Source organism: Sceloporus occidentalis, unplaced genomic scaffold (genome assembly GCF_023333645.1).
Source record: "Sceloporus occidentalis isolate IW3139 unplaced genomic scaffold, rSceOcc1.0.p SCAF_3, whole genome shotgun sequence".
NCBI lineage: Eukaryota > Metazoa > Chordata > Lepidosauria > Squamata > Phrynosomatidae > Sceloporus > Sceloporus occidentalis.
Genome location: NW_028316983.1, coordinates 33176717 through 33197878, shown reverse-complemented (window position 1 = coordinate 33197878; position 21162 = coordinate 33176717). Strand labels below are relative to the sequence as shown.

At 40.5% G+C, this 21162-nt stretch overlaps 1 long non-coding RNA gene across 1 annotated transcript; it reads left to right on the top strand.

The window, feature by feature from the left end:
* Nucleotides 1–1955: 1955 nt before the first annotated feature.
* Nucleotides 1956–18822, top strand: LOC149315743 (uncharacterized). The gene is made up of 3 exons (XR_016280681.1): nucleotides 1956–2023; nucleotides 12361–12423; nucleotides 18602–18822. It is a non-coding gene; the product is annotated as an uncharacterized LOC149315743 (long non-coding RNA).
* Nucleotides 18823–21162: the final 2340 nt, after the last annotated feature.

Genomic DNA, 21162 nt, shown 5'->3' with positions numbered 1-21162 from the left:
TGACATCTGGCTTGCAGTAACAGTATCACTGAAGGGTAAGAGATATCCTTTTGCTAAAGTAGATTACTATTTAGAATAACGCTTCTTTTAAAATATTTCTTCTCTTTCACACTCTTTCACATGCCTTGCTTGGTCTCATTTCCCACAGGGTGGAGGCCATCTCTGCAGGGTCAAGCATGGAAAATGCAAGTCACATTCGTTAAGTAATTTTCCACTGAGTTATCAGTGACTCAGGGGTGCAAGTCAAAGGGCCCCATTTTACTCAGCAGAAGCAGGAAGGGAGCCACAAGTCATGATATGGTATCTGTGGATACCATGCACTGTAAAAAAAGACAAATAAATGGACCCTAGAGAAAATGAAACCTGAACTTCCCCTAAAAGCCAATATGATTAAACTGAGGCTACAGTACTTTGTCTATATCATAATAAGACATAAGTCACCAGAAAAGACAATAGTGCTTGGTGAGGTAGAAAGCAGTAGGAAAAGTTAAAGACCACATTCCAGATGGATAAACTCAATCAAATAAGTCATAGCTCTGCATCTGCAAAACCTGAGTAGGGTTGTTGATGACTAGGTGACTTGGAGGTCTATCATTCATGGGGATACCACAAGTCAAAGTTGACTTGATGGTAGTTAACAACAAACTTCTGAATATCATCATCCTGCTCCTGGATTAAATTGACATACAGCTTGGAAAACTGAGAGGAAATACTTGATACAAAACCAATAGTGTATTTTGTGAGGGGAACCATAACTCCACAGCAGAGACTGTGATTTTCTTACATAATGTCTCAGAGGTTGGCATGCCTAGAAAGACCTTTGTCCGACACTCAGGCAAAACAATGAGTTAATTAAAGGCAGTTCTATACACTCTCAAGAGGCTATTGGTCATCATCTCATTTCTTCTGAATCCAACTTTGTTTTCATATAAAAGAAATGTGCCATATATTCCTCTGTATTAGAAATCAAACTGCATGCCTCCTATCCTTTGCATGTAAACACTGCAATTGTTCCCAAAATTATTCAGTGTTTTGGAATTTGTACCACTAGCCCTCTGGTGGACTGAACTACAGAGCTTCCAGTAATCTGTGAACAAGACCTAATCTGACCCCAGCACTTGGAAAACAGATCTAAGCAGTCACTGACTACTTTTTCCATAAAAAACTGCTGCTGATCATTGCTATGTTTGGTATTACCTTCTGAATTTCACAGTTTCCACACAGTTGCCATCATCTTTGGCATAAAATCTCTGGAAATTCAAATGGAGCCACTTGTTGCAGTGTTCAACTACATTTTGAAAATAAATGTGTCCAAAAGTATCAGTCGACAGATGAAAGAGCAAAGTGAGGAGAGGGGGAAGAGAATAGGAGCACTATGAAAATGAAACAAACAGAGTTTCAGGCACATGGATCAGATTGTTGGAGGGAACACAACATTCCCACTTTCCACTCTAGTAACAGTTGAATTTGTTTTTCTTTCCTGTTACAGGGATCAGTCACTCTGACCAATTTCTTTTGTCAGATTTATATCTTGATTCAAGGTTCAACTGTTCCTCTCCTTTCTGAAGTGTTACATTTTTAACAGGAGACATATAAAGTTTTTTCTTGCCTTTTGCTGTTCTGAAACAAATGTACACCAGACAAGTGATGATTTATGTGCACTTTATATGCTTAACAATACAATGTGATACATGTCTGCTTTATTGTAAACCCAAATAAACTCAAAGGAATTTACTCACATGCAAATGTGTATAGGTTAGCAGTCTAAATGACTTAAAAAATAAAAATACAGGTAGGGGGAATCTCGGAAAAGAAAGCTGTCATTTGTGAAACTAAAGTACAGGAATAAAATTATTATAATAATTGTTTAGAGTAAGAACAATGTGGCCCATCAGATATTATTAGACTGCAACCCCCAGCATTCCTTACTCTTGTTTATGTTATCTAGGGTTGATGGGAACCCAAGTCCCACAACTTCTGGAGGCCACATGACTTTCATCCCAGTGTGGATAGAGACTTTGTGGTGAGTTTTTAACTTTTTAACTTTAAAAAAAATATCTGAGCACCTCTTTATATCAAAAGCACAAAGCAACCATGTTTATTTTAAAACTAAAACAAAATATAAAACATGCTAAAATTGTATTCAGTTATACAACACGTTTCCTACCCCTGGTTTAGAGACACAGGCCCAAAGCAGATGGGCAAAAATTGCTAGATTTGGCCTGCATTGAGGATGGGGTGTGCAGACAATGTACGCACTAAAAATGGCTGGAAGCTTTGTGGAAAGTGCACTTGACCAGGAAAAGCCAGCCCAAACAAGAGCAGCGAAAAGCTGCTCCTGATGTTGGAGATTATCACACAGGAGAGGAAAGCATCCTTCTCCAATGCTTATGTTATTAGCATGGGGGGGGGGAGTTATCACACCCCTGCACACTTATCCCATTCTTCTGCTGTCTGTAAACCATAATGGACCCATCATTGGATATTAATGGGAGTTCCTGTTAATACCTCATGTTTATAGATGACAGAAGAATGGGATAAGAGCACAGGGGTGTGATAATTCCTCCCGATCACATTAATAATAATAATAACATTAATAAAAAGAATTAAGTATGGGGGAAGGATGCTTTCCTCCTGTGCGATAATCTCCACCATCCTGTTTGGGCCCATAGTGGTGGCCCACTTTTAGAGGGGGCTGTCCCGGGCTCGAGTGGCCAGAGGCTGCTCCAAGCTATCAGTCTGCTTTGCCCCACAAACAGTTGTCTAATACTATCTCAGACCAGCAATCCATCTTGGTCAACACCTAGGTCATCCAATTTGACAGGCTGAAGTTCTCTACAGAGTCTTTGCCAGTCCTTCCTGAGGATGCTAATGATTCAGTGTATCTTTTATGTGGAAAGCAAGTTTTCTGTGTCTGAGCTATAGTCTTGAGTACAATCAAATGAATACACTTTTTAAAAAAGAGGATCAAAAGTCAAAATGCATTGCTATTGCTATATTTCAACATGGCTGACTGTGCATGAGAGATGGGGGTGGGGTTTAATTATTACATCATAAAGATTATGTCTAGTATTAAGAATTTAAACAGTAGGTACAGTGAAAAGGGGATATCAGGATCAGAGTGGAGAGGTGTGTGTGTGGAGTCCCTTATGCCAATAGTGGTGAACTTCAGGACCTGACACTAAATCTGGCTCCCCAAGAGTCCCAGTATGGGCAGCTAGGATTGCCCAGATGTTCAGTGGAACAAACTCCCTTGGAGTGTAGTGGAGTCTCCTTCCTTGGAGGTCTTTAAGCAGAGGCTGGATGGCCATCTGTCGGGGATGCTTTGATTTGGATTTCCTGTATGGCTGGGGGTTGGACTGGATGGCCCCTGTGGTCTCTTCCAACTCTACAATTCTATGGCCTGTTACAGACAGCCAAAATAAAGCTGCTTCGAGTCACAGTGGAGGTATGGTGTTTCAATGATGCATGCGTCCTAAGAGTCCAGAAGCCACACCAAAGCCATGCTCCAGTCCTTAGGGCTGAAGCGTGGCTTTGGTGTGACTTCTGGACTCTTAGGATGCATGCATCATTGAAACACCATACCTCCACTGTGACTCAAAGCAGCTTTATTTTGGCTGTCTGTAACAGGCCTATGATTCTATGATTTACACCCCAGCCTCATGACACCATCATTTGGTGATTTCCTAGTTTTTGTACTGGTGGCTTTCTAATGTTAAATGCTTAAGTACCTCTCTAAAAGCTTAGATACTGGTAGTAAGAACTCAAGATAAAATATACTTGCATTCTTTTATTTTCTTTTTGGCCCCTGCCCCCCACTGGAATGGAGACCCCAATAACTTTTCTGAATTTGAATTCATCCCTCAGTCTGATGAGGTTCTCCACCCTTGCCATAGTTATGATAAAAAGTACCCAGAGTGAAAGATAAAATGACACTCCTTACATGGTGGCTCAGTGGTTAAAGCATTGACTCTGATGACTGCAAGATCAGCAGGTTGGCAGTTTGAGACCCAAGCACCACAAGATGGAGTGAGCTCCCATCACTAGTCTCAGCTTCTGCCAACCTAGCAGTTTGAAAGCATGTAAAAGTGCAAGTAGATAAATAGGTACCACCTTGGTGGGCAGGTAATAGCACTCCGTGTGGTCATGCTGGCCACATGACCACTGAGTTGTCTTTGATGATGCTGGATTTTCAGCTTAGTAACAAAGATGAGCACTACCCCCCTACAGTTGGATACGACTTGCCAACCTTGTCAAAGGGAAACCCTTATCTTTTTACTGTTCTTCTTACTATTGATGGCAAGTTGTCCTCCTGAGACAATAGGCTAGCTAAAGGTTGCAAAGCACAGATAGCTATTTTCCCTCACTGAGGTGTTCCCCAACATGAGTCACTTCAAGACAGCTGCTTCAACCTGCCTGATGATAGTGCCAGATGTGTACCAAGATACTATTCATCCTGGAATGAAAATTTCAATTGGTGACAAAGGGGGGGGGGAGGGATTTCTTAATTTGTTAAGTCAGTGATTCTCAGCATTTTTTCTAACAGATGTTTTGGGACAACTCCCAGAATTAATTAACATTTGTCACATTGGCTACTGGGATCTGAAGCCTAAAATATTTGAAGAACCAAGTACTGAGAACTCCTGGGTAAATGAAAAAATAAAATCAACGTAGTATTCAGGGAATGTCACTGCAAACCAGTAGTAGACACACTGAAAACATTAAAGAGTAATAGAATAATCTAGGTCATATTCAGCCAGGATCACAAAAATAAATAATAAGGCCTAACACGCCTTGCTACATATTTTGTCCTGTTCTACTCATGATCAGATATTCTTGGAACTTGGATGTTCCTGGGACATGCTAGGAGTCTGGATCACATGGTCCAGCCTCAACTAAGCATCCATGCTTTGACTTCACAGAGCATAGATTTAGGCTGCATCCACACTGCAGAAATAATCCAGTTTGACACCACTTTAACTCCCTTGACTCAGTGCTATGAAACTGTGGTAATTATAATTTGGTGGAGCACCAGAGCTCTCTAACAAAGAAGGCTAAATGTCTCACAAAAATACAACCCCTAGAATTCCATAGCGCTGAGTTATTGAGGTTAAAGTGTTGTCAAACTGACATATTTCTGGAGTGTGGATGCAGCCTTAGTATTTTCTCTCCCCCTCCCCTTATATCCCTACTCAGAACTAGAGCTGAAGCAGAGTGGCTGCTCCCCAGATTCTTGGAAGTCTAAACATGGAAAGAGGTGCCTGGCTGATATCTTCAAAAACTGAAGTGCTGCTAGTCTGGTTTAGTGTATCATGTACTCTGAATTGGATGAGGCAAGGACAGGAGAATGATGAGGCCCAGGCCAAGACATTTTACTATGTGAGATGGAGGAACACATAGTACTCCCCTATTCCTGTCGCACCTACTTTATTTAAAGTAGCCAGCTACTTTATTTTGGCACCTTGGGCAGGAAGATCCTAAACTACTGCTCCCCATTCCTGCAAGTAAAAATAGAACATTAACAAATCAAATTACTAATACTTTGTTTCAAACAGAGTGGCTTTCTGAGGCAACTGCTTATGCTGTGAAATGGTAGAATTGATCTTCACATTGGCTTCATCCATCCAAAGTTTAACCTATCTGCCTCACCCCACTTGTAACCAAGGAATATTTTCATGTCAGCCATGACAATACCACATGAATTATCAATACCAATATGCCTGCACCCTACAGAATGCTGGACTAGGCAAAAGCAAGACAATTACCCACAATCACAAACTTTTACTTTGTTTATTTAGCTATATAAAGGCAGAGACTATCAAGCACCAAACCACTTCTTTGCTTCTACTATTTCTGTAATCACCACCAAAGGTAACCTTGTGAGACTGAAAGACAAGCAACTTGTCCAAAGACCACCAAGGCCTTCACTTTATTTCCTTTCCAGAATTAATTTCCTCCACAGTTTTCTCTGCTTTCACCAAATATTTTGTTCTCAGTTTCTCACACCTTGGTCCTCCTAATTTTTTTCCTTTGCAACAGCCTCTATCCTTATAGTCCCTTTATACTCAAGAAAGGAGGGGTTTATAAGAAAGATTGTGGGAGAATGTGGGAAGAATGGGAAGCAAGACAGACAGAATGACCATCTAACTGCCCACTCTCTCCCTCTCCTCTTCCCCTTCTTCCGCTCTCAGTGAGTGTAAGGCATGCCAATAAACTGCAATTAATGCAGGTAACTAGGGAACAAAAATACTTTCTCCTAATTTATATACACAAATCCCATACATATACACTCACATGTTTATGCATTACATATATGCTTCAAGGAGGAACGACAACTAGTTTTTATGCAAATAATATATACATATGTTCAAGGATGTATATCTTCAAGGCAATAATAATTAAAATTACAAGAAAATAGAGATTTTTTTAAAAAAAAACATGAGAAGGGAATATTACCACCACCACCACCTCCCAAAAAAACCCTGACAGACAGAGACAGGCAGACACAGAGAGCATACACAGGCCAGTGAACCACAAGGGAATGGCTCACATAAAACTTACAAAAGAAAACAAGATCAGGGAAGGTAAAAAACTGTTGCTCAAAATAGCTGATCTACATCCACCCACACAGATTACAACCCCAAGACCTTGGCCTCTTCTGTTGGCAAAAAGCAAGATCTTTAAAAAGACCTGGGAAAGAAAGCTGGAGAATGCATCCTTCTGCTCTACTGTAGGAAAGTGCAAAGAAGAAAAGAGAGGACAAAGTGCTTATAGGTTTGGAAAGGGCTAGAAAAGGTGCCTTCTGGATTGCTTATCCATGCTTCTGTTGCTGAACACTCACTCATCCAGGGCCAACTTGACCATGGAACAGAGTGAAGTGGCTTTCTTCTGGCACCATGAAAGGTGTGGAAACAGATGCAGGAAATGGTTTCTGAATGATGACACTGGGATCAATCCTACTACCAAGCACCTGATACTGGAGAGCAATGGTAGCATGTTCCCCGACTATCTATCTTGATCTATCTGGATATTTCTCTGTCTTGGGCAGGGATGGGCAAGGTTAGGTTCTCCTGATGAGGAAAGAGTACAATGCCCCAAAACACTAGATACCATAGCCAACAGTGAGGAATGCTGCAAGTTGGATGCCAACAACAACTACAGGGCCACACATTGCCCCCTCCTGTTTTTTTGCAGGGAGGTGGGGTCAGAGCTGTGTGTAACCTGCAACCTGTCCTGTACCCTCTAAACTATCCCACTGCCCTCAGGTAAGTGGAGGATGCTCTCTTCTTCGCACTATTCAGTTAAGTCAGCTGCCAGTCCAGTCACTTTCTGCACATAGAAGAATGGGGTCATTGTGCTCTTTGTCCCAGGCAGGAAAATAACTTGGGCTAGGCCACAACAAGGTACTCTCCCACAAAAGACTATACTTTACTGAAAGGTACTGTGTTTCAGGCAGCACACATGCATATTTATTTATTTATTTATTTAGGATTTATGTTCTGTTGTTGTTGTTGTTGTTGTTGTTGTTGTTGTTGTTATCCACCCTCAAGTCAATCTTGACCCATGGTGACCCTGTAGATGAGACATCTCCAAGCCTCCCTATGATCCACTACTCTGCTCAGGTCCTGCAAATTTATACCCATGACCTCCTTAATAGACTCTGTCCACCTAACATGTGGCCTTCCTCTCTTTCTGCGTCCCTCTACCTTTCCTCACATTATTTTTTTCCCCAGTGAGTTGTGCCTCCTCATGATGTGGCCAAAATATGACAGCCTCAGTCTTGTCATCTTGGCTTCCAGAGAGAGTTCTGGTTTGATCTGCTCTAGGATCCATTTGTTTGACTTCTTGGCTGTCCATGGTAACCTCAGCACTATTCTCTAGCGCAACATCTCAAATGAATTAATTCTCTTCCTATCCATGTTCTTAACTGTCCAGCTTTCACATCCATACGTGGTAATAGGGAATACAATGGTTTGTATGATTCTAACTTTTGTGCTCAGTTGCATCGGGAGGCATGGAGACGCAATATATCTACAATGCTGCAGCCTTTTTCGAAAACTCATGCCGAATGAGTCTAGAAGAGAAACGACAACGCAGAAAGAATCACAACTTGGAAACATCACCCAAGGAGACATTCTGCTGTGCTTTCTGCAAATGGACTTCTTTATCTTGGATCAGCCTTTTTAGTCATTAACGCGCTTGTAGAAAGCATGGGATGAGTCCTTCCTGAATCTTCATTTGCAAAGAAAAGCCAGAGAGAGAGCTCAGTTGTATGTTTTTACATTTTAGGATATTTTCTAGTTCTCTCATAGCTGCCCTCCCCATTCTTAATCTTTTTATGATTTCTTGACTGCAGTCCCCACTCTGATCAATCCCAGGTATGAAAATTCTTTTACTTTTTCTATTTCCTCATTGTCTGTGTTGAATCTGTGTAAATTTTCTCTGGTCATTATTTTTGTTTTCTTTATGTTCAACAACAAGCCTGCCTTTGCACTTTCCTCCTTATCTTTCTTAGTAGTTGTTTCAAGTCTGAGAAGTTTTCAGCTATTAGTATGGTGTCGTCTGCAGATCTTAGAATGTTGATATTCCTTCCTCCTATTTTCACTCCTCCTTCTTCTGTGTCCAATCCTGCTTTTCATATAATATGTTCAGCATACAAGTTGGACAGATAGAATGAGACGATGCAGACTTGTCTAACTCTTTTGCCAACTGAGAACCATTCTGTTTCTCCATGTTTTGTCATGACAGTGGCTTCTTGTCCTGAGTAAAGATTCCTCATTAGGACTATCCAATGTGTTGGTACGCCCATGTCTTTAAGGGCGTTTCATAGTCTTTTGTGATCTATGAAGTTAAAGGCCTTGCTATAGTCTATAAAGCACACACTGATTTTCTTTTGGAATTCCTTGGTGCATACCATTAGCCACGGTATGTTTGCAGTGCGATCCCTAGTGCCTCTTTCTTTCCTGAATCGTGCTTGCACCTCTGGAAGTTCTCTCTCCATGTATGGTTGCAGTCCATATTGCAGAATTTTGAACATGATTTTGCTTGCATGAGAAATTAGAGCTATGATCTTATAGTTGCTGCAGTCTATAGTATCTCCTTTTTGGATGTCTATTGATAGTTTCCAATCTGTTGGCCACTGTTTTGTTTTCCATATCTGTTGACATATGTTGGATAGCACTGATGTTGATTCTGTTAGTGTGGATTGAAGTCATTCGATTGGAATATCATCTGTTCCTGGTGATTTATTTTTTTCCATTTCTCTAATTGCAGCTTCCACCTCTGTTTTTAGAATTTGTGATTCATCTTCATATGACTCTTCATTCCATATGTCTTTCATTTTGTTATCTCTTTTATATAGCTCTTATGTCTACTGCATCCAGCATCCTTTTATTCCTTCCTAATCTTGAATTATGTTGCTATTTTATCATAATGTGTCTCAGTCCTGGGTTTGAATTTTCCTTTGATTTCCTGGATCTTTTGGAATAGGTCTCTTGTAGAAGTGAGGGTTTTTTTTTTAATCAGTTAAAACACTAAGCAAATTCAGATATTAAAACTTAGTTAAAGGAAAAAGAAAGAATCGAAGGCTTTCATGGCCAGCATCCATAGTTTTTTTGTGGGTTTTCGGGCTATGGGAACATGGCCACATAGCCTGAAAAACCCACAAAAAACTAAAGAAAGTTTAGTTCTTTAGTTCTTTAGTTCACAGCAACAATTCAGTAGCAAGCCCCTTCTCTAGAAACTAGTAACCAAGTCTGCCTGGATTTTTAAAAAAGCCATTGAATAAAAAAAGTTGAGAAGGGGAATTTTCTGGTATCTCTTGGAAGGGAGTTCAACAACCATGGAGCAGCCATGGAGAAAGGCCTGGGCCAGTTTCTCAAATCATGATTGGGGGGGGGGGGAACTATATGAATGGCATGTTGCAAACCCACCAAGTGGTGAACACAGGCACAACATTTAAGTGAAGGAAGATGTGCAGACATTCACAATCCAATCAGCAGTTCCCCAGTCTCCATGCTTTACCTGTCCTCCACCTAGGGACATAGCCGGGGGGGGGGGTTTCCGGGGGGTCCAGACACCCCTTCCATTTGATGCAATAAATGGTGTGTGCCGCCGTGCCCAAGCCTCATTATAATGAGTCTGGAACCCCCCCTTCCCCAAATCCTGGCTATGTCCCTGCTCCACCAGTCTGCCATTTTGACATGTGTCATTGGGATAGGGAAGGGGTGAACTCAGAATAAACTCCTTTGAATAAATCTTGCTATAAAGACCATATGAAAGGGCTGCTGTAGGTTGAAGTCAACTCGAAGACACATTAGAATCACAAATAGGCAACCAAACAAGTCAGTGGTAGACAGCATGGAGCCTGGGTCTACACCTGGCCCCTATGCAGTTTTTCTGGGGCTCAGTCCCTGGAATGCCTTTTTTCTGTCAAAAAGGTGTACTGCCTCTTTAGGAAGCCTGTAGAAGTAGTGATTCACTTTTTGAGTAAGTGGCCTGCTACACTGTTTGTATTTAAAAAATAAAATTTGCCCCCCCCAAACTAGAGATAGACTTCTGGGAACTTTTGGGTCCCCCCCCCATCTGAAAGAAGAAAAGCCCTGCCTTCAGCCACCATCTTGGGGGGAGAGAGGCAGGCTAGGTCCAACTGCCTGCCTGAAAGAAGAAAAAGCCCTCCTTCCGACCACCATCTTGAGGGGGAGAGAGGCCTGGCCTGAAAGACTAAGAGCCCTCCTTCCGACAACCATCTTGAGGGGGAGAGAGGCCTGTTATGTTTTATTTTGACTTTGTATTGTACTTCCTGTTGTACACCACTTTGATCTAATTTGGAAAAGCGGTATATAAATAAACATATTATTATTATTATTATTATTATTATTATTATTATTATTATTATTCCAGTTGAGAACTCGCCCTCAGTTTTCAACAAGGGTGCAGAATTTGTAGATTCACTGAATCAAGGGAACTTACATAAGGTTAACTTTCCAGCTACAGCGGATCCTTGTTATATGCTGGGGTTTGGTTCCAAGATCCCCCATGGATAACAAAATTCATGGATGCTCAAGTCCCATTAAATATAATGAAATTGCAAAATGGTGTCCCTTATACAAAATGGAAAATCAAGGTTTGATATTTGAAATTTATACTTTTTTTTTCAACATTTTCAAAATATGGATGATCGAATCCATGTATAAGAAGGGCCGAATGTACTTATTAATTCAATGGGCCTATTCTGTTTAGTACTAATAAATTGGTTTTGATTTTAAAAAGAGAGAGAGAGACTTGCTTTATTCAGTGTGGCTTTTCTGCAGGTTACATTTTTACAAGTTTCCAACATTATTTGTCAAGGGCATTTCTTTATTAATCCCTCTTTGACCTTCCTTAGCTTTGAGGTATTTGCTAATAGATTAACTAGGCACAAGGATCTGGCATTTCATTCTGTATATTTGATGAAGTAGACTTATGATAGCTAATGTTACTGACGTCTTTCATTCAGTTAGTCTTAAAAGTACTACAAGATTCCTTGACATGGGGATGATCAAGTTTTTTATTGTACAGTGCACCCGCGTCATATGCTGGCGCATTATAGGCTGCTTTCAGCATATGCTGAAAGCAGAGCTGCTTCTTCTGGTGCCATGCACTGGAAGAAACAATGATGCGCACGCCCATGGCATGTGCATTGCTGCCGCCGTGCACCAACACAAGCAGGAGTCCCATTACTTGTAATGGGGCTCGAGTATACACACTTTTTCTTTTACGCATGGGGGAGGGGGGTCCGGAACGGATCTCCTGCATAAAAGAAGGGCACACTGTAGTAGCTCAGGTACTCTTCAGTCTATCCATATGGAATGCTTCGTCTCAGTCTAGCAATGCAGAAGGCTGTTAAAATAGCATTATGTGCCTATAGCAAGCAGAGGAGTGACTCACCCCTAGATAAAAGATCTGCCCTAAGAACTCTCTCTCTGCATTCCAGATAAACTGCTATAGTGTCCAATGGGACTTTAAAAACAGCTTTTTGTGCATTCTCTAAACTGTCACTGGGGTTTTCTTTTGAAAATCTAGCAATGAATGTATGTATCTGTATGTTCAATGTGTATATATGTATACATTAGAATTGTTTGAATAATGTATATAGGAAATTTCACAGTATTGCTCCAAATGAATTATTCTGTTTATATATGTTTAAATTATTCACCCATGGGCATATGTTGCTTTTAGTGTTTACAGCAAACTTGTAAACATGAATAAATATAGCTCACTACATAATAATAAGGCCAATATTTGCCTTTTTCTTATTTTAAATGCCAACACCCCCCCATAAAACTGTAATGCATCATTTTCTTTCTTTTTATTTTTAAGAATGCTGAAACATTAACTCCAGACATTCCAGTTTCCTTCCGTTTATGCCATTTGCCAAAGTTGGTAAGTTCTAGATGTCAATTGTATGTATTACTGTTTAGTTTTGGTTATTAAAGGTTGCCAAAGTTCAAGCATGAGGTAGGTTCTCACTCAAAATGGTAGGATGGACCTATTTTTGCATCATGCTTTGCCAATGAGTTATATAACCTATTGGCCTCCAGGATATTTGTCTGTTTTCTCAATATTTAAGGTCATTTGGACTATGATTCTATGATTCTATGCCTGATAATATGTAAGTTAATCCCATTGGACCCAGTGGGGCTTCCTTTTAAGTTGACATGGATGTGCTTGCACTGTTGTAGGAATGAAACAGATTATTCCAGAATATATATATATATATATATGGCTGTATCCTCACTGCAGAAACACCACTTTAACTCCATGGCTGAGTATTATGGAATCCTGGGATTTGTAGTTTGTTGTGGCAGCAGAGCTCTCTGACAGAGAAGGCTAAATATCTCACACAATTGCAAAGAATTCCATAGCATCCAGCCATGGCGTTTAAAGGGGTGTCAACCTGGATTATTTCTGCAGTGTAGATGCAGCTATAGTCAAAGGCCATAGACAGCCTTTTCATAGACCCTTCCTTCCCAAATAGCTTAGAAGAGGTTAAGTTTCACTTAGAGGATTTTGTGTGTGCAGATCCAACTGTTCTTCAAAAAGCCCTGCTGCTGCCTCTGCTGATATGACAAATATATGTTAAATATTTTAAATAAGCTTTCTTTTTAACTGTTGCAAAACTGATCTGGAGATGGAATAGATCTAGGGGACACAGGCTCTAGCCATTGGGAACCTGCACTATTCTTTATTGTATGCATCAAATTCTCTCTTAAATTCTCTTCAAAGAAGTAACTTGTTTTTTCTTATTGAACTTCAGCTGGAATAAAATTTTGCAGAAAGAGTTTGAATCCTTTCAGTGTAAATTTTTTCTCACCTTTTGCATCCTCTGAAGTCAGGAAAGCACTTTATTTCTTCATAGTCAGTAAATCACTGGCTTTATTTAATGTAAAAGCCACACTTCCTCTTTATGGCTTACTCCATCCTGTACTTGTTAACATAAACACTTGTGTATTTTTTAAAAATCTGCTTTCACTTGAGTTGGATGCCTAGCCCTAGTCTAACCCAGATAATGAAAATGTTAGCCATAGGGGACATTAAAAGATTCATCCACCTGTCATAATAAATTATGGACCAGGATTTTCCAAGTTCCCCAAGAACTGGTACTTGGTTCCTCTTAATCATTGGTATATAATGAAGAAAGACGTGTAAATGTAATTTAAAACTTTAAAAAATCTTGCCACCATTTGCAACCCTTTTCTAACACTTTAGAGGAGTCTCTGTTTGAAATAAAAGCCTTGAAAGAACTCTTCCAAAATAGCATCTTTCCACCTGTTGGTTGTTCAAGCCACATCAAAAAATGAGACTTTAATGCCAAGTTCCACAGGTTTCCACAATATATGTCTATGGCAAAATCACCACCTGAACACATGTTTAACTGTAAATATTATTAGATCGGACACACACACATGAATACACAGAAAATTAAACAAATCCTGGCATATTAATTAACTGATCAAAGGCTGTATTTTATCACTATGTTTGCCCTTGCTTTTGACAAGCTGGCTACTAACTGTGCACTACTCATAGGAAAGTATTTTTGAAGTATTAAGGAAGAAGCAGTTTGAAGTACTGAATAAGAAACATGTTGGCAACAGAAAATTTATCCCCCCCCCCTTTTTTTTTTTTTTTTTTTTTTTTTTTTTTTGTACAATGCCATAAATTTCTTGGTTGCACTCTTCCTCATTTTCAGCAATCGTGGTGTTCCACCAACTGAATCTAAGCCTTTGGATCTGATGGTTTGCTCTCATTTCAGATAAAATTGGTTAAGAAGCAAGGCAACATAATATGTCTTTTTGTATGGCTGAACCTTTGAAAAGCTTGTTCTTTTAAACCACTTATCCAGTGGGCCCTTGCTATACAGTGGGGGTTGGATCCGGCACCTCCTGTTCAAACTAAATTCCATGGATGCTCAAGTTCTGTTATGTATAATGCTGTAGTAAAATTGTGTTCCTTATGTAAAATAGCAAAATCAAAGTTTGGTTTTTGGATTTAAAAATATATATTTTCAAACCATGGATGATTGAATCTATGGATGCAGAAACTGTGGATATCAATGGCTGACTGTATATATAACCTTAAACAATAGCTAAAGATAGCACCTAATAAAACAGATACCAGTGCTACTGTTCAAGAGGATCTTTGGTAAAATCAAGAGTACAGGTATCATACCTCAAGTGCAGATCAATTGATTGCTTCAAAGTTATAAATGCAGCACTTAGCAGGTGACAATTTAAATAACATATCACCTCCATCTTGGGACAATGTCCAAAATTTAGTTCTGCAGGCTATTTTTTTCCTCTCACCCTTCGCATTTTGTCTTATATCTAGTCTTCAATGGAGAACTCACTCTTTACTATTTTATGACACTTAAGGGCTGTACAGACTGTCTCGAAGCACCAGTGTGGGGGGTGGCATGGGGGCATGGCATTTGGACTACACATGCCCCAACACTGCCCTATGCCAGCATCATACTGCTCGCCTACCCGGAAAGCAGGAAGTGTCATGCCACTCCTTTGGCACAGCGTTTATATTCCACATGCCGAAAGGAGCATCGAAAAGTGCCGCTGCTGCAGCAAGGGTATCTTTTTGCTGGCTCTAAAAGGAGAATCATTTTGCCATTTCTTTTAGAGCCAGCAAAGCACCAGATCGGGACTACAGCATATGGTTGCCATGGCCCTGATCCAGCACTCAAAGGGCAACAGCAATCTACTCCTTTGGGAATGTCTGTTTTGCCCTTTAGTAGCCCTAATCAAGGTATTGCCCAACTGAGGATTTTAGAGCTTTTTTTTCCTGAATGTTTCTTGCTTTGTTTATTTGGAAGTATGTGATTTGAGGAGGTCATTGCAACAGCCTTAATATCAGATAATAAAGAACTATTTGAATCAACTGGGAAATGACAGATATCCAGAGACAAAGTGACGATTCAATATTTTCCCCAAAACTCTGTCTGTCCACTTAGAACAAGGTGTTTTTCCTCTACCCAAACACATGAAAAAGGAAGTGAGTCTTCAGGAAATGTTTATTGTAAGAAGAGACTTGTGGTAATAAGGATGCACAATAGACGGAAATTAAAAAAACATAAAATTCATATATTAAGAGGGTTTTTTAATCATTACTGTTAGGTTCTATTACATTCATGATGGGATGGGCAAAATAAAATGTTCAACAACTTTTTGCACTTTTACCAGGGCAGCACCTGTGGTTTCAGAATGTCCAGCTGATGTGTGACATTATGGCCTTTTTGGGATCTGTGAGCTCTGAGAGTCAAAAAGACAGAAATCTTTGTCTAGTGTTTTTCTTTTCTTTTCTGAGCTGAACTTGTTGTCTTCATATCTGTGTCAAAGGGTATCACTTTTTAAAAAAACTCAAGCCTAACAAAACCATATAGACACATTTCTTTGGAATGTTTCAATGCTTCATAAGAACATAAAATCAATCAGACCAAAGGCCCATCAAATCAAGCATTATTTGCCCAGAAATGGGAAGTCCTTTACCTGGACAATGCAACATATATGCCTTATAACACCTCCTCCCCCAGCACTGGTGCTGAGAAACACATTTCATCTGAGACTACATAGGCAGACAGCCTATGTAGTCTGTCTGTCTGTCTATCTGTCTGTCTGTCTGTCTTCCATATGACTAGTCGCCAATGGCAAAACTTTCCTCCATGTCTACTTTTAAAGTAATTAAAGGAGGTAGGTGTCAGTAAATCTCCTGATAGTGAGTTTCATGAAGAACTGGAACAATGCACAATTAAATATACAGACCTTCTCTCAGCTCACATTCCACAAGTTAGGATGTGATGTATTCCCCCCCCCCCTTTTTTTTTTTAGTCTTTTATAGCACCTTTCTGTCAGAACCATGAAGGTAGAAAATACAACCATCTAAAGCATGAAACTGAAAAGCAACCACACAGAACAGTAAAGCGCTAAGTCATCATTTCAAAAGAAGAAACCCCTTTAAAGTCCAAGTTAAAGAGACTTGTACTTCTGAATGCATTCTGAAGTTTGGGAGAGACCTAAGACATTAAAAATTGTATGGAATGGGCTCATCCATTTTGAAATGAATGCACAAAAATGCCAAACTGGATTAAAACTGTATTTTAATTTTCAGACACACAGCATGGTGTAGTGGTTTGAGTGTTGGAGTTGGCCTATGACACTGGAGACCAGGGTTTAATTCCCCATGTTGCCATGAAACCCACTGGGTTTCTTTGGGCAAGTCACATGTTTTCACCCTCAGGGGAAAGCAATAGCAACCCTCCCCTGAACAAATCTTGCTTAAAAAACCAGTGGCTGCCCGCCTCACTGGGCAGGCTGCTTTGCCACCGGGAGCCGCAGCGGCTTGGGAAGCCCCAGCATGCAGCTGGGGCGATCCCTCCACCCCGATTGGTTGCATGGGGTGGAAGGGGCAGGCCCTTCCACTCCACGTCACTCTAGGCGGGGCGGAGGACCTTTATGGTTGTGAGTTCCGGTCCTCCAGGGCAGCTCATTGGCTGGGCTGCTCTGCAGGAGGAGACACACCAACCACGTGGTGGGCCAGGGCCAGGGCCAGGGCCTATAAATAGGCCACGCGGTCTGGCTCTGGCATCATTCTTTCTTTAGCTCTCCCACCCTCCCTCCCTCCCTGGGGTTTGTGGGTTTTGTCACAACTTTGGGGCGGCAACATAGGCCATGGATCTGGTTGGTGTGGTACCAGGGCTACAGAGCACTGGTTTGGGAATCATTTGGGACCCAGGGGCGAGCAGGGCAGGTGTTGTGGCCATTGCGGGGGCCACAACGAGGGAGTGCCTCCCGGTGACTAGGGGCTTAGAGAACAAGCGAGCGCCTGGTGTCATGGCGGCCAGTTGGCATTCCTTAGCCCCTAGGTAATCCCAACGCCTGGTGGTTACCAGGCATTTTGCTTATCGAACAACCAGGGGGTTGTTCGATATCTCAGATCCTGACCTTATGCTTTTGGCCAACCCTACCAATTGTTTGCTGTTGTTAATAAAGTTGTGGCCTTTCTTCCAGCTCTGCCTTATGTGGTTTTTAGCGGCGGCCTCCCAAGGAAAGCAATGAAAGTTTCTTCCTAAGGTCACCATAGGTCAGAAGCAACCTGAAGGCACACAATAACAACAATTTTAATTTGCACCATTGTTTTCTTCAATTCTAGGACTGTTGTGAATGAATCATGCAGGTCTTAACTCCTGCCATATCTAGACCATACCCAGGGACCATCAACTATTCTACCCTCTTTCCCCTTTTCAAATGTCAGAGAAATAAGGGCTGAAAAAAATTCTGATGGGGGTAGTAGGAAGGGGAGAGACCAGAATTTGGAAAGGTTGCTTCTTTAATCAGCATGGTCATTTGGATTCTGGGAATTCTACACACACACACACCCAACACACACACACAAAGCCCTCTTCCATGCTCTACCAAGATTTTCTCTATCTAAAGTTTGATTTATTTCTCTTTATCCTCAGAAGAAGATATCTGATCTGATCTAACTCTCTCAGCAGTTCTAAATCTAGACCATTAAAAATGAGTATTTTGAGAGATAACATGTTTAAAATTGCATACTTCACACAAAAATATGTTTAAAATATGTTTTTAAAAACATATTTCAGTGCCATTCTTTCATATGGAAGAGTTGTTCAATTTTGGGGGGGGGTGGGGGTGGGGGTGGGGGAGGAGAATCCAGATTAACACAGTAACAAGGCAGACCAGACTTAAAGCTGAACATATGCAAAAGTGATATGGCCTATAAATAGTTTGACTCATCCATCTTGCTCCCAGCCTTTACATAGGTTACCCTGTGTAAGGATATAATATTTGCCTGGCTGTTTCCCATCACAATCCATCTGGCCCAGCATTCTGAACATGTCTAGCACGTCCCTGTATGTAGCTTCACCCGTGTATAACCCCATGACCCTGAAAGCTGGTTCTAGTGCCACAGGCAAAATAACTGACTCAAAGAAGCAGAGACCAAGGTATCCACAGAAACCTCTAAATAGGCTTTAATGTTTCCCTACTGTAAGATTCCAGGAATTAATTTATGTCTGGGTTGTTGTTTTTTTCAGATCAAGGAGTCTTGGTTAAAGAAGATGGATGCTCCCTGTTGAAAGAAGATTACAAACAATGAGATCAGTAGATAGCTTAGTAAACCTTCATGTTTTTGAGTAATCGTATGGCAATGTTCATAATTAGTCTATTTTTGTTATTCATCTGGCTTTTTTTTTTATAAAGTTGAGAATGCAGTTAATTGGCTGCAAGCCAGTAGGACTCTATCAGCTTAACTTAGGAATTCTATTTTGCCTTTGAGGGTAGTTGTTTGTAGACGAGCAGGATCTTTCTGTGTTGCTATTAAACTAGTGATTAAAAGTTCAGTTTCTCATTTAGCAGACTGTGAGTTTTGCCACCTAGTTTAACTTCTCCAAAGAATGGGACAGTTTTGGATACAGTCTTTGGTTCATATTCATATTGGAATGTGGGCAGAAAGAAGTCTGCTTGTGATGTCCCAAGGGACCCACAAAACTTACAGTCATTACATTCATTTCCCGCCATTCTCTGCTAGCCAGCCCACATTAAATATAAACTTTCTTAAAATGAACACAACATTTATGCCATTTAACCTAGCTCAGTTTCTCAGACAACAGAGGCCAGTAGTTGAGCCATTTCACCCACCCACCTTTTCACCTTTTTAATTCTGGTACATCTTAAAGGAGATTGCTGTGGAAGAGATTGCTACATCTTAAAAGAGATTGCTACAGAAAAGATATCCAACAACAACAAAAAAGTGTGCCAATCCAAATCAGTTGTGATTTAGGCAACTATAGATTGGAACAGGCCAAGATTATTCATCAGTATAGTTTATTTTGAAAAAATGATAGAATGACTTACAATTTTCATCTCATATGTTCTTAAACTTATACAGAACAATCCAAGGAAAATGTGTTCCCTGAGACAATGCAGCATATTGCACTTCTGACTCCCAAAGTCAAGGTGCATCATATTTGGTCCAGCTATATTCAGTGGCATCACTAGGGTTGGTGTCACCCCACTGTGGTAACTCATGCTACCACCCTCATTTGATTTGGCACACACCCCATGGTGGGGGTGTGCTACTATTGCTAGTAGGCAGGGTGAGACTCTTGGTGAACAGGAAAGGGAGGAGACCTGGAAGGAGTTCTGGGCAGCAGCAGCAGCAGCAGTCTTTCCCCACCACCATGACTGCCAACAGAGGTTCTCTGGCTGATGGAGGGGGTTGGCCAGGAGGATCTGGGGATTGAAAGGAGTGACCATCCCACCAGATGTTCACCCCTCTCTGAGGTGTCACACAGTGCATTCTGCACCACATCCGTACCCCTAGTGATGCTCCTGCCCATGTTATTTAAGTTCAAGGGGCAAAAAATAAACAGTATTATTATTATTTATTAAAAGAGTTCATGTGTCTTTTCCCCTTCCTGGCAGTGAAAAATATAATCATAATAGGTTAAATAAATAACAATTTCCTGTCTGAGGGGTCATTTGGATGTCTTTTTTTTAGCGGGATGATGTGAATAAGCTAACTCACTCATTCTGGATTTGATATTCAGGCCATTTTTTCATCAGAATGCATCTCTTCACATCTCTCCGTGTTCTGTTGCTGAGACATGCTCGCCAGCCCCACAACTCCCCTACAAGGGTGCCAGCGACTCCTGGGAGAAATTGTCCCCAGCTGGGTCTCTTGAGGCAGTGGTGGCAATGTCTCCCACTTCTCTCTGGAGCTGGGGAATAAGAGAGTGTGAGTCCTCCTCTCCCCTCATTAGAGGAGTAAAGATACAGCCGGCCATGTGAATCTTTTTTTTAAAAAACTCAGGAAAAAACCCCGCTATCAATAATAATAATAATAATAATAATAATAATAAGTTTTATTTATAAACCGCTATTCCGTGTTGATCATAGCGGTATACAGGTAAAAATTGCAATATCAAATACAAAATACAGGATAAAAATTGCAATACATAAATAAAACTTCAATAAAAACATTTCAGAATACAGATTAAAACCATACATCAAATCCAGGCCAGCCTTCCCTCCCCTCCAAAAAAACCCTGAATTGATTGCATTCAGGATTCATCCTGTATTATTTTCACCATCTGAATAGCCCCTGAGACAGCAAACATGCTTTCCTAAACAACTGCTTCTCTACACCTAGTGATTGGGCTGTTGAGAATGAAAAAAAATTAAAAAAATTCTACATATGTCTTCACATGCCTTTTGAAATTTCCCAAGATTTTTTGTGCAAACTGCACAAAGGATCCCCCTCCCCTAAATAGGTTTTTGCATACAAAGAAACCAACATTTTGCACATGATTTGTTCCTAAAATACTATTGTTACTGTTATCAGAAAGTGCTGGTCTTTTTATTGTTTTATAGAAGTGAAATAGCTTACAATGGTTGCCCATTTTTAATAGTCTATCTTGAGATGTCAGGAAATCCTTCCTTATTCAGAATGATACAATCTGAAATTATATCTATCTACATAAGGGCAGTACATCCTAGAACAAACAAATTATGTTGCCCTACAGCCATCTATTTAGGGCTCAGTTTCACCAGAAGATGGTGCTAACTTTATATAAGGACAATCCTGAAAATGTTC